The following is a 14,564-nucleotide window of genomic DNA, read 5'->3' as shown; positions in this document are numbered from 1 at the left end:
TCAGATTCTGGGTGATGGGGTGCAGTCCACTCTGCGGCCACCCCCTACTCTTCTGTATCCTGAATGCTGGTACTTTTCCAAGACTAGTTCCTAGCCCTCTATTCATCACTCACTGAACCCAAATAAATACCTACAATTTTCAGGAGATTAAACTATCTGAGAAAACTACTATTAATCTTTTTTGATACCTAATATTATTTGTCTTCCCCTTGTACTACGGTGCTATATTTATTTTTCTAATTTGTTATTGTTTTTTCATTCCATATTTCTGAAGCAAGCTGATTCTCTCTTGTCATTTCTAACCTGAGTTCTATCAATAGTAGCTTAAGATTTTTTATCAGTTTTGCATGTAACTACATATAGTAGGAAAATCACTTAACATTTGCTTCACTAATTAGTCATTTGTCATTTTTTCCACCACCTTAAGAAATGTGGAAGTAATAGGTCCACAGTTGATTTATTTGCTAAGTGCTATCAAAAGCTACTCAGACTCCTATCTTTTTCAGCTCCCTCAAAAGCATAGCCTGGTGCTTTTCTTCTTTTTATTTTATGATGGCTGTTTTGTTTGGGCTGGCTTTTTAGACTCTGCTTCCTTTCATGAAACAAGCACTTTATACCTCTGAACTTCTTAAAATAGTTATACTGGGATATAATTTACATTCGACATGCTCTAATAAGTAAACAATTTAAAATCTATACATATAATAGGAAGAATTTGCATAATTACAGGTGTTTATATGATTTATATATGTTGTTTTAAGAATTTTATCAAATTATTTAGTAAAAATTGTTTTAGAAAACATTTATTTATTGATTTGTTTTAAAGAGTTACAGAGAAAGGGAGAGAGGGAGATAAAGTGAGATGGAGACGCAGAGAGATCTTCCATCTGCTGGTTTATTCCCCAAATGGCTCCATGACCAGGGCTGGACCAGGCTAAAGCCAGGGGCTTCTTCTGGGTTTCCCACATGGATGGCAAAGGCCCAAACACTTGAGTCTTCTGCTGCTGCTTTTCCCTGGCCATTATCAGGGAGGTGGATTGGAAGTGGAACGTCAGGGACTCAAACTGGCTCTTATATGGGGTGTCAGCATTGCACAAGGCAGCTTAACTCCTTGGGCTATAATGCCTGCTGGCACCCATTATCAGGTTTTGAAGTAGATATCTCAGGATACACTCGATCTATAGGTAAAACATGAGAAGAAACATTCACAAATCAAGGCAAATGAGGCATATTTCACTTGATATCCTCCTAGCCCCTTGTGCCACATTGTGGAAGATATGGAGGAAACACAGGTCATTTTGGGGTTCTAATGCTAATTACAACATTTGTTAACAACAACAACAAAAAAACTTCGGCAACCGATTGCTCTTGTTTCTTTTTTTAAAAGTGATTATTTATTATTTGAAAGGGAGAACAACAGAGATGGGGAGAGAGAAAGAACGAGAAGGAAAGAGAGAGATATTCTATCTGCTCTTACTCCTTAGATGGTTGCAATAGCTAGGTTTTGGCCAGACCAAGCCTGAAGCCAGAAACTCCATCTTGGGTCTTCCTCTGAGATAACAAGGGCCCAAGTATTTGCTCATTCTCTGCTACCCTCCCAGGCATATTAGCAGGAAGCTGAATCAGAAGCAGAGTAGAGCTGGAATTCCAACTACCACTCTGATATACGATGCAGGCATCTCAAATCAGTTGCTTAACCTGTAGCACCACCTCGTTGGCCTCTACCCTTGGCTTTCTAATCTGCAAAAAAGAGACAATCTAACTACATTGCAGGTTTTTTTTTTTAATAAAATTACTAATATTTTCAGAATATCTTTTGGTAGTAAGCAAGCACTATATGAGGACTAAATGTAAGAATAATAGGGATCAGTGTTGTTGGTGCAGCAAGTAAAGCCACCACCTGCAATATTGGCTTCTCATATGGGCACTGGTTTGACCATATAAGAGGTGGTTCGAGGCCCAGCTGTTCCACTTCCAATCAAGATCTTTGCTATGACCTGGGAAGGCAGTGGAGGATGGCCCAAGTCCTTGGGCCCCTGCACCTACATGGGAGACCTGGAGGAAGCTCCTAAATGCTATTACTCTGTCATGAATATACTGTTGCTATTCTTCTTATAGATATATCTGACACTTAATTAAATACGATGATGCATCAAAAATACTGGTGATGCAATAGTCGAAATGATAAGGGTTGCTGGGTGAGACACAATGGAATTCAGTCTCAGTTTAAGAATGGACTTCTTCACTTCATCCTCTGTGATGTCCTTAAGTGTTAAAGTTTGGATTAGGATGAAGATCAAGTAATTAACCTCTTATGTTTTGGTTCCCTTATACATAAAATGTAAATAATGCCCTTCTAACAGAGCAATGGTGGGCAATAATGAAGTTCTTGATGACATCCGTCATCCTCAAAACTCTTCTAAGTAGTATTATTTTGACTATAACATGATCTAATGTTGCAGGGGTGGATTTGGTTAATATGAAAAATCTGATTCTTTATTTACCAATTTAGCTATCTGGCTAAGTATGAAATTATGCATGATAGAATGAGCTTTTCTGTCATGCTTTAAAAGGTTTCTATTATGGGAACAAAACTATTAGAGCATAGAGAAGTGTAATGGTGCTTACCAGAAACTGGATATAGTGCAGGTGTGGGAAAAAGTTGATCAACAGGGACTAAATTATGCCCAGAAAGAAGTTCTGGTGTTCTGTTGCAAGGTAGGGTGACTATAGATTTCTCTAAACAAATTAGAAAAAAATACTTTTAATATTTCCATCATAATGAAATGTTAAAAATTTGAGGAAATGGGTATATTTACCTTGATTGGACATTACACAGTGTATACATGGATAGAAACAAAACATGGTCCCCCACAAATGTGTACAATTTTTAAGTGTCAGTTAAAATTTTTAAAAATTTAAAAATTAAAATGCAAATTTGGGAATGCAAAGGGATTTTTTCCCAATTAATTGACAGATTTACATGGTGGAGTGGAAAACATGAGTAGTTTAAGGAAATATATAGTAGTAAGATGAAGTCAAGAGACAAAGAAGGAATGTTTGCTATAAATTTGTTCCTCCTTCATGTTGTAATTATAATAGCATCAGAAGGGCATCACATATGCCATTCTATGTGATATATACATATGTAATTACATGGATGTATTTGTGTGAATGTGTGTATTTTCACATTTTGAAAGCAATACAGAAATACTCATTCATTTCTTTGTCCTTTATTTTTCATCTCCATTCTCTCTTCTCTCTCATCTCTCTAAAAGCCTGATTGTAAAAAAATTTATGTTTATTTATGGATAAATATAAACATTCAGTCAAAGTTTAAAATAACAAGTACAACAATGCATTTGGCACATTTTAAACTCAAGACGGATGTTGGCTCTGACTGGAATTACTCTGATCATTTGCTGCTCAGATGAAATACTTTTGTGCTATCTTTAACTTTGAACTCCCAACGATTGTGTAATATATTGCTTTGGAACTCCAGAAAGACATATTGGATGTAATAGCTACATGCATTTAGAGGCAGAAAAATGCTAATTCAGCTATAAAGTGGTTTCATTTGGATACGACGCAATTCTTGAGCTTGCTCTTTGTTTCTAAAGTGTAGAGTGTGGATACACACATTACAGAGCGCAAAACCATATTTAATTGCAACATAACTGGCTTTATTAATTCTTTTCATTTCTAAAAACCTTGTACTACTTTACAGGAATATAAGCATCAATGCATGAAACTCAGATACAGTTAAATGATTTCACAGAGCTAGCTGAGATTCTGTCTTAGAAACTGCACAAAATAGATGAGCTTCAGGCCATATATGCAGAAGCATACTGTGAATATTTTGATAGCTATTATGCTGGGAACAAATTTGAGAACTCTTTTCTCCCTTTGAATCCGGCAATTCAACCACTATATTTGCCAGCAAATATAATTTTAGAAATCATTAGAATTAATGAACTCATATTTTTGAACAATAGAAATATTCACTGCACTGAAGCTATTTTTAAATATATAGAAATACATTTTATTATAATATGATCTGAAGTTCTCAGCCTTTTAATTGCAGGGTTAATGACTGCAAAAATTTCACTAGGTAGCCAGTAGTAATGGTCTTCCCATCCCTAACCCACTTCTTTCTGAAGTGACTGAATCACTAATAAGATGTCTAATCCAGAACTTTTATGTTTGCCAAGCTAACATGAAATAGTCTGTAAGTGTTTGAGGTCTTCAATGTCTTCCAAAAAACTATAGAAAACTTAATTGCATATGATACATGGCCTTATACTTACATGAGTTAAACTGATATCTGCTTGTGTAGTCCTGATTTTTAACAGTCAAAACTTGGATGCATAGTAAATAAAAAACCAAAAAAAAAATCTAAATTTTTTTCCACTTCCAATAGTTAACTCATAGCAGGTTCCTGACACCAAACTCAATGTCGGTAGTCTGGGTTATTCATGATTAAAGACTCAGAATGCTCATTGTCTGATTTGATTTCTTATGGAAAGCATCAGGAAGTTTTTTGAGGATTCTCTTTTGAAGATAAACAAAAAGTAAAAGGAAGGCATCTATTGTCTTCTTTCACTAGAAAGCTACAAAATAGGATTATCAATATTTCTTTATTCAAGGGAGGGAACACAGATTATCAACTAATCCTTCCACTCCCATGAATAGAAGGAATTAGCTTAGACAGAGGAGAGTTGTACAGGATATCCCTGCTCTGGCTCAATTCCAGTCTTAGAATTACCCACAGGGCCAGTGCTGTGGTGTAGTAAGCTACACCTCTGCCTGAAGCATCAGCATCCCATAGGGTCGATGGTTCATGTCCCAGTTGTTCCTCTTCTGATCCAACTCTCCGCTTACAGCCTGAGAAAGCAGAGGAAGGTGGTCCAGGTGCTTGGGCCCCTGCACCCCATGTGGGACACCTTGGAGAAGCTCCTGGCTTCTGGCTTCATATCGTCCCATCTCCAGCCATTGTGGCCATTTGGGGAGTGAACCAGTGGATGGAAGACCTTTCTTTCTGCCTCTTCCTCCCTCTGTACATATCTCTGCCTCTCAAATAAATAAGTAAATCTTAAAAGCCACCACCTTCAGTGCCAGCATCCCACATGGGCACTGGTTCAAGACCTGGTTAATCCACTTCTGATCCAGCTCTCTGCTATGGCCTGGGAAAGCAGTGGAAGATGGCCCAAGTCCTTGGGCCTCTGCACCCATGTGGGAGACTGGGAAGAAGCTCCTGGCTCCGCTTTGGATTGGCACAGCTCCAGCCTTTGCAGCCAACTGGGGAGTAGTTGGAAGTAGTTGGAAGACCTCTCTCTCTCTCTACCTCTCCTTCTCTCTGTGTGACTCTGACTTTCAAATAAATAAATAAATCTTTAAAAAAAAAGAATTACCCACTTAAAGATTTTAGGGTCAATTGCATCTGATTGTCTTGTTGAGAAAATTAAGCATTGATTGTGTTTATCCCCTGCTATCCAATGTAACCTGTTTAAAACTGTGACTGATATCATTACACAGTATTGTTCCAGCTCTGAGGGGATTTTAATGATATTGTTCAGGAAGTATCATGCTTTTTTGCAATTAGAGACTTAAAAAAATTCTTGGAGCAGCATTTTCTTCCCAGCATCATCATCCCAGTATCCAGAAAACACAAGTTCAAAGGTTAAAAATTCAGAGTTGAAGTAGTATGCATATTTTATGCTTAATAAGGAAAAAAGAAACTATGAGCAAGATAAAGTGATATCGTTTGTTTATTGTTACTAGCCTCTTCTATGAGAATATAAACCCTTAGTTGGTTCATAACTATATCTGTTGCACTAAGGTGATCTGATGTAGCATAGATGTTCAATAAATATTTTTTAGATGAATGTACTAGTAATAAAAATCCTGTAGCAAGAAGTATTCTAGCATGGATAATTCTGATGGGTTTGGAGGCTTCTGATACAGGGCACTTAAAAAGAGACAAGAGGGGACAGGTGTATGACTTAGTAGTTAAGACTCTGCGGGGCCCGTGCCATGGCACAATAGGTTAATCCTCTGCCTGTGGTGCCGGCATTCCATAAGTGCACTAACTCTAGTCCCGGCTGCTCCTCTTCTGATCCAGCTCTCTGCTGTGGACTGGGAAAGCAGTAGAAGATGACCTAAGTGCTTGGGCCCCTGCACCCACATAGGAGACCTGGAAGAAGCATCTGGCTCCTTGCTTCAGATCAGTGAAGCTCCAGCCATTGCAGCTATTTGGAGAGTGAACTAACAGAAGGATAAACCTTTCTATTTGTCTCTCCCTCTCACTGTCTGTAACTCTACATCTCAAATAAATAAAATCTTAAAAGAAAAAAAGACTTTGCATGGGGAACCCACAGCACACACTGAAGTACTTGTGTTCATGGCCTAGTTCCACATCTGATTCCGGCTTTCTGATAATGCTCGCCCTGGGATGGAGCAGATGATGGCTCAAGTATTTGTGTTCTGCCACCCACCATGGGAAACCTGAGTTGATTTTTCAGCTCCTGTCTTCAGCTTGGCACATCCCTGGCTGTATAAGCCACAAGTATACAGTGAAAAATGAAACACAATATGAAAACTTACATCATATACTTCATAATTTTTTATTTTTTAAAGATTTATTTATTTTACTTGAAAGTCAGAGTTACACACACACACACAGAGAAGAAGAAGCAGAGAGAGAGAGAGGTTTTCCATCCACTGGTTCACTCCCCAAATGGTTGCAACAGCCGGAGCTGTGCCGATCTACAGCCAGGAGATAGGAGCTTCCTCTGGGTCTCCCATGCAGGTACAGGGACCCAAGGATTACTGCTTTCCCAGGCATAGCAAAGAGCTGGATAGGAAGTGGAGCAGCTGGGACTCGAACTGGCCCCCAAATGGAATGCCGGTACTGCCAGCGGCAGCTTTACCTGCTAAGCCACAGCACTGACCCCTACTTCATAATTTATTGCATATAATCTGGAACAATAAGTTGTGTATAAAAAACAGCCAAACCCAGAAACCTTTTTGACCTACTCAAGATGATCAAAAGTTGGAGGAAATAAATTCAACATCTTCTACAACCCCTACATACATGCACACACCTTATACACAGCTCTCCCAAGGAAATTTCTCTCATGAGAAAACCAGTGGGAACATAGGTAACATTGAGTTCCAAATAAAGTGATTGGATATTAATTAAAGGTAGATTTAGCTTTTTATCTTTTAATTCCCATTAAGATAAAGGTGGTTTAGAAGCAAAACAGTAAGAACAATTGATTAAATAAGATGTTCGTGAAGACTTTGCATGCAATAGGATTCCTAGTAGAAGAGAATTACCTCACTGATTAAGAGATAAGGGGACTGTAAAGAATGTAGACATAAACTGTTACACCTACACATGGGAAAATGGGCACTAGAAGAAACTAGAAAATTTGGCAAAGCTTAGAAAGTGTAAAGTGAGACAAAGAATTAACTGAGAAGGGAATAGGAATTTAGTTTGGTGATTAAAACTCTAGTTAAGACACCTGTGTCCCCTGCGGAGTGCCTAAGTTCGATATCTAGCTCTGGCTCTTGATTTCAGCTTTCTGTTATTGAAAATCCTGGGAGGCAGTGGTGATGGCTCAAGTAACTGTGTTCCTGTCACCCATTTGGGAGACTGGGATTGGGTTCCCAGCTTCCAACTTCAGTCAGGCCCAGTCCCAACCCATACAAGTATTTGGGGGAATGAAGCAGCAGATAAGTTATCTGTGTGTGTGTATGTGTTTGTGTGTCTGTGTCTCTCTTCCCCACAGTAAATATATATATATATATAGATAGATAGATAGATAGATCTATATCTATCTATATATATAAATGAGGGGGATCTGTTGGTCTGTCTTTAACAAAAAAAAATAACAAAGTGAATTGCGTGATATGCGCTGGGCTCACTGTGCAGTGCTGAATGTCCATTTAAATGTGAGATTCAGGATTTTGTACTTGAACTAAGTGCACTCTACTTTCTCCTTTTTCCCAGAAGTCTTTCTGTCAGTGAAATAGGCATGGAGAAGATAAACCATTCCTGTATCATAGTTTATTTTTAGAATTGTTCCTTGCTCGTAAAATCTTCAAAATGGCTTACCTGCTAAGATTCTTTAATTAATTAATTAAATTTAATTAGTCCCCAAATTTCCTGAACCAAATGGTATTTATGCAAATTTCCTAGAACAAAGTGGACACAATGTCCTACAAAACTAACTGGCATTTATCCCATTGATAAGGAAACTGTAATAATATTTTGATCAACAATTACTATAAGGACACCAGTAAGTAATTCTTTCTTTCTTTCTTTCTTTCTTTCTTTCTTTCTTTCTTTCTTTCTTTCTTTCTTTCTTTCTTTTTTTTTACAGGCAGAGTGTACAGTGAGAGAGAGAGACAGACAGAAAGGTCTTCCTTTTCTGTTGGTTCACCCCCCAATGACCGCTGCGGCCAGCGCGCTGCAAGGGCCTGGGACCAAGGACCTGGGCCATCCTCCACTGCCCTCCTGGGCCACAGCAGAGAGCTGGACTGGAGGAGGAGCAACTGGGACAGAATCCAGTGCCCCGACCAGGACTAGAACCTGGTGTGCCGGCACCGTAGGCAGAGAATTAGCTGACCGTAAGTAATATTTCTACATATGGAAATACTAGCTTGGAATGGAGACATGTCAATCATGTAATAAGATAATGTAAGAATTCTTTCCTGATGCAAGTAGAGCCAAAAAAAGTGAATTGTACCTGATTAGAATGCCAGATTTCTGTTTTAGGTAGACAGTAACCAATTCAATTTTCTTCTTTGATTTGGGGATGTTATAAACATTGTACGTCCCCTTCAAGGTAGAAAGGGGACAGTGCTTTATTAATTTCTGACAGAATTCACTAAAGTTATTCTACCCATATCCATTTCATCCTAGCAAATCCATGGTCAGAACTGAGGTTTCTTTATATTTGCCCACATTAGAAAAAAAATAGAACTAAATAAGCTGAATATAACTCATGTTGGATGTTGAGATATTTTCAAATTGAATTGAATGTGGATTTCTTTGCTGTTTTGAGAACTCAAAAGAATAAATGGTGAAATAATTCTACACCCTTGCAAAATGTTATTTTAGGGGATTAAAACCATTGTCTTTTGCCTCCAACCTGCCACATTGTCCATAAATCTCTCTTTAACCCTATGTGCATGTTGGCTGATGAGAATGCATGATATCGCCTCTCAGACAGAACCTAAGCAACAATTCATGCTGAATTTCTCCGTTAAAAATTATGACAATTCTGGATAGAGCATTTTTTTATTTTTAAAATATGTTTTATTTATTTATTTGAGAGGTAGATTTACAGACAGTGAGAGGGAAAGACTAAGAGAAAGGTCTTCTGTCCATTGGTCACTCCCCAAATGGCCACAACGGCTGGAGCTGTGTCAATCCAAAACCAGGAGCCAGGAACCTCTTCCAGGTCTCCCATGCTGGTGCAGGGGCCCAAGGACTTGGGCCATCTTCAACTACTTTCCCAGGCCATAGCAGAGAGCTGAATGGGAAGAGGAGCTGCCAAGACTAGAACCGGTGCCCATATGGGATGCCGGTGCCACAGGTGGAGGATTAACCTATTGCAACACAGCGCCCCCTGGATAGTGTGATTTAAACTGATATGCAATTTAACTTTGTATGTCCAATTGACTGAACTGTGAGATGCTCTAATTAAATAACAGAGTTGCCAGAATGATAATTTACATTGATAATGAATGTACTACTAGAAAGAAAATAGTCTTCCTAAGTATAATTTTAAAGATATTAAAAATAATATCTACATTGTCACAGAGGACTCAAAATTCTGAAACTGAAGAATCTGATTAAGCGCTCTAGGCTTCTTTTCTTCACCATGTCCTCAACCGAAGAACTACTATAGCTCCAGAAGCTGGCACATTAACCTTACTGGAGACATATACTAAGACCAGCAAAGCTCTTTCCCCTTCCTTGTGCAAAGTTGTGCACATCAATGTGGTTTTGTGCTAGTATTAACAAAATGAACGTATTAATACCCATCACATGTGCTATACACCAGAATTGGACATAATTTTAAATATATAAAGAAATTTCCAAATTTCCAGTTCCCAAGTCTTGCATGCATGGGGATGCTGCCCTAACGATCTTATCTAGTTCTAATTACTTCTCAACAGTCCTACCTCTTAACACCATAGGTTAATTAAGCATTTATCCTTTCAATATTTCACAATGGGGATTAAAAGTCAGCACAAGAATTTTGGAAAACACTGAAACCATGTTCAAACCATAGCAGAACCTTATAAGAGGAAGTTCACAGGGCAAACTACGGCCCTACAAGTTGGAGAGAAATTGGCTTGCTGGAAAGGAGACTGCTAATTGGAAATCCCTGTGGGAACCAATAGGAAAAGGTGATTTATAACTGATGAATTTCTGGAGATTCAGTGTGGACAACTCTGAGTGTTAAAAATTCCCAAAAAACTCATAACGTGGGATGACGACCCACAGTACTATGAGACTTATCTCCAGGAATTTGACCAGGTTTCCACAATAAACAAGGCTGGAAAATCCCCTTGTGCTTCTGACAGAGGGAGGAAGAAAAGGAACCCTTCTGAAAGATGCCAGATCACTCTGTTCTTCACAAAGCCTGTCTTTAGGAGAAACTAGAGCCTATCCTGCTGCAGTATTCTCAGATCCACCTGAATTAGGCACAGGGAAATGCCCACCTCCAGGTTCCTCCAACCTTTTAGTACTACCTTAAAGAAACAAAACAACTAAAAAATCATGTGTGAAGTTCACAGTCCAGAGGTATAAACTCACCAAAAGGCTCAGATATAATCATAGTATTATAGAATGGTTCCCTTCATCTCCCTCCTTATCATCATATTATTAAAGGACTATTGACATAATTTCCTTGTACTTGGTATAGCTTCTCTATTAAGAAAACAATATAACATGTGCTAAATGGCAAAAACAAAAACAACTCAATCTGAAGATCCGAACAAGCATCAGAATCAGACATGGCAGAGATGTTAGAATCATAAACTAAAATTTTCTTAGAAATCTACAGTTAATGTGCTAAGGGCACTGATAATGAATAGACAGCATTCAAGAACAGATGGGTCATGTAAGCAGAGAGGTGGAAATTCTAAGAACTCAAAAGTAATGCTAGAAATTTTTAAAAATTGTAACACTAATTAATGCCCTTTAATGTGCCTATTAAAAGGTAAGACTTGTCTGAAGAAACAATCTCTGAGTTTTAAATATATCAGTAAGGGCTGGTGTTGTGCTGCAGTGGGTTAAGCTGACGCTTGGGACACTACCCACATCCCATATCAGAGTGCCTTGGATTGAATCCCACTTCCCAGTCTGATCCAGCTTCCTGCTAATTCACATTTTGGGAGAAGTGGTTATGGCCCCATCCATGTCCTTGCAGGCATTTGGGGAGTGAAGCAGTGGGTGAAGGATCTCTCTCTCTCTTTCTCTCTCTTTTTATTTCAAATACTTTTTTTTAATCTCCCACCTCTTAAAAACTAAACTGGAATTAAAATATATTAAACTAATTGAAATGAAACTATAAAGTCAAAATTTATGGAACCCAATGCAATCAACACTTAGAGAGAAATTTAGAGCATTGAATACATCACTTAGAAAAGGAGAACGATATAAAGTCAATAATGCAAGTTTCCACCTTAAGAAACTAGAAAAGAAAAAAAACCAAATGCATTAAAAGTAAGCCAATGAACATAAATAATAAGAATCAGAACAGAATTCAATAAAATTAAATGGAAAGTGGAGATATTAATGGTGGAGAAAGATCAAATGGGTAGAGAACTTTTTTGGCAGCGATGTCAGGAGAGAGATAACACAATGGCTTAAGGAGTGACTATGGAGAAATAGAAATTCCTTAGTGAAGATTTTATTATAATTTACTGTATTATTTGTGTTCTGACACTGTCTCATTTGTTAATTCTTTAATAAATAATTCATTTTATTCAAGCACCAGGTAGAATGGATTTTCTTTGGCTTGGGAAAGTGGTGTTAATGAGATGGCTTTCCATGAAGGAGTCACATTTAGAATACATTTGTTATGCTGATAGTAACAAATGCTTCCAGGCTAGTGAAGTGATGTTTATAAAGTGTTGAACACATTGTCTGACTAATAGCAGGCATTCAATGTAGAGTAGCTATTTATTATTCACTGAGCTAGGTTGTATCAGCCTAAATAATATGTAAAGACACTCATAGTAAACAGTTAGTTGTGTTTCAATGAAAGTTTTGCAAAAGAGTTTGACTTTTCCTTGTAAAGCCTGCGTCTACCATGAATCCATCCTTACCTCTTCTCATGTGGTGACAAATCACTGTCTACCTTTGACTACACAGCTAATGGAATGACTCCAGTTTAGGACATATTTCTTCTTCATGCTCCACATCTGGATAACTGAGGGAAACATCAAAAATTTCAATATTTAAGTTCAAATAATTAAATACATGCTTTAAAGACTGACCAAGAACCAAGTTTGTTTTGTTTATAGGAACTTATTGCAAGGTGTCCGGTGTGTAACAAATTTTCCCAGGCAGACAAATCAATTACTTCACAGGCTTTTATTGGGATTCCGCTCCCGGGCGAGGTTCCACGGTCCCATCAGAGCAACAGAGTGGGGGCTGGGGAAGTCACGCATCAGAGAGTGGGAGAGCTCCTTTTATACATTCAGGGCATGGGGGTTAAAGGTTGAGGCGGGTCTGATCCTCATTGGTTGACCTTTGATGATAGCTTTGGGATCTGCATGGAAGGAAGGCCTATCCTTCCGGGAATGGAGAAGTCCCTACCTGTACTTCCGGGGAAGAAAAGTCCTTGTCAAGGTCCCTGTAGGTGCCTAAAGGTCAACCAATGAGGATCAGACCCGCCTCAACCTTAAACCCCCATGCCCTGAATGTACAAAAGGAGCCCTCCCAATCTCTGATGCCCAATTTCCCCGGCCCCCGCTCTGTTGCTCTGATGGGACCGCCCGGGAGCAGAATCCCAATAAAAGCCTGTGAATTAATTGATTTGCCTGCCTGGGAAGATTTGTTACATGCCAGACACCTTGCATTTATTTATTTTCCACACAGAAACATGCAGCAGAAAACAAAGAATATGCAGGGGACTCAAACAGATGATTAAAAGAGTTATGAAATGGTGAGACACTGGCTGGTATACGTGTGGGGTATGGAGCTTGTCAGTCCTCTCTCTGTGAGCCATCAGGGCTTGCCATCTACATAATTGTCCATGTGAAGCAGTAAACCATTGTTCCTTTGGTGCTTCAACACTATCCATGCTCCTCAAACACTCAAGAGTAACTCAGGAACACATAATCTTGAAGAAAACGTGTGTTTCTCCAGAGAGTCACCTGCGTCCCATAAAAACCAATCTCCAAGATCTTCCTGATGTCCTGTGGATTAAATCAGGCAGATGTTTCTGTCACACTGGGCAGGAGTCTTTTAAAGTGAATAGCCTCCAGTATTAATACTCTACTCTACACTTCTATGATGTCAGATTTCTAGATTTCACAAATGAATGAGACCAGATAGTATTTTCCTGTGCCTGGCTTGTTTCCTTTAACATAATATCCTCCAGGTTCATGAATGTTGCTGTAAATGACAGAATTTTATTCTTCATTAAAGCATTGTAGTGGTTACCAGAGGCTGGAAGGACAATGGGGAGAGGTTGGTCACTGAATATTAAATTACAGTTAAATCAGAGAAATAAAACTTGTTATTTTATATCACAGGATGTGGAATGACTATAGTTAACAATATTGTAGAGTACATTTCAGATATACAAGAAGAGAGGATTCTGAGTTTTTCACCTCAAAGAAATGATAGATGTTTGAAGTAATGGCTGTGCTAAATACTGATTTGATCTTTACATGGTAGATATATATATATTAAAACATCACACTGCATCCCATAAAATGTATAATTTTAATACTAGTTTAAAACAGAATAAAAATATAGAAAGTGAATAAACATGTTAAGAAAACAAAAATACCTAAAATAAGTCAGTTATCAACTAAGAATGAAGAGGAGGAAGAAGAAATTTACATTTATGATGTCTATCTCTCTATTTCTGTCTGATAGGTAGTTTAAAAAATTATTTCTCAAATGCACAAGAAAATCAGACCATCATTAGTGTACTAAATATTTCCAGTAATATTTGTGAGTATAGTTTGAATAAAAAACAACCTTGTTCTAGTTATATTGATTCTCAGATGTATAGAATGATTTACTATAATAAATCTTTTGAATTACTTCTGTGTTATTTTGTCAAGGCTACCCCTCAGGGTTGGGCCCATTGACTTAACAGTTAAAACATCAGTTAAGATGCCTCAGTCCAATATTGGAGCACCTGGGTTGGGTGGTAACCTGTTCCAGATCTTCTAGTTTCTTGGTAATATGCATGCTGGGAGGTACCAGTGAAAGCTCAGGTGGTTGGGTCCTGGCCACCCACAAAAGAAACCCAAATTGAATTCACACCTCCAAGGATTCAGTCCAGCTTGGTCTCAGCCAT

Source organism: Oryctolagus cuniculus, chromosome 14 (genome assembly GCF_051225735.1).
Source record: "Oryctolagus cuniculus isolate XC-2025 breed Fujian yellow rabbit chromosome 14, ASM5122573v1, whole genome shotgun sequence".
Lineage (NCBI taxonomy): Eukaryota > Metazoa > Chordata > Mammalia > Lagomorpha > Leporidae > Oryctolagus > Oryctolagus cuniculus.
The sequence above is the reverse complement of the archived record's forward strand: the minus strand, read 5'-3'. Positions refer to the sequence as shown.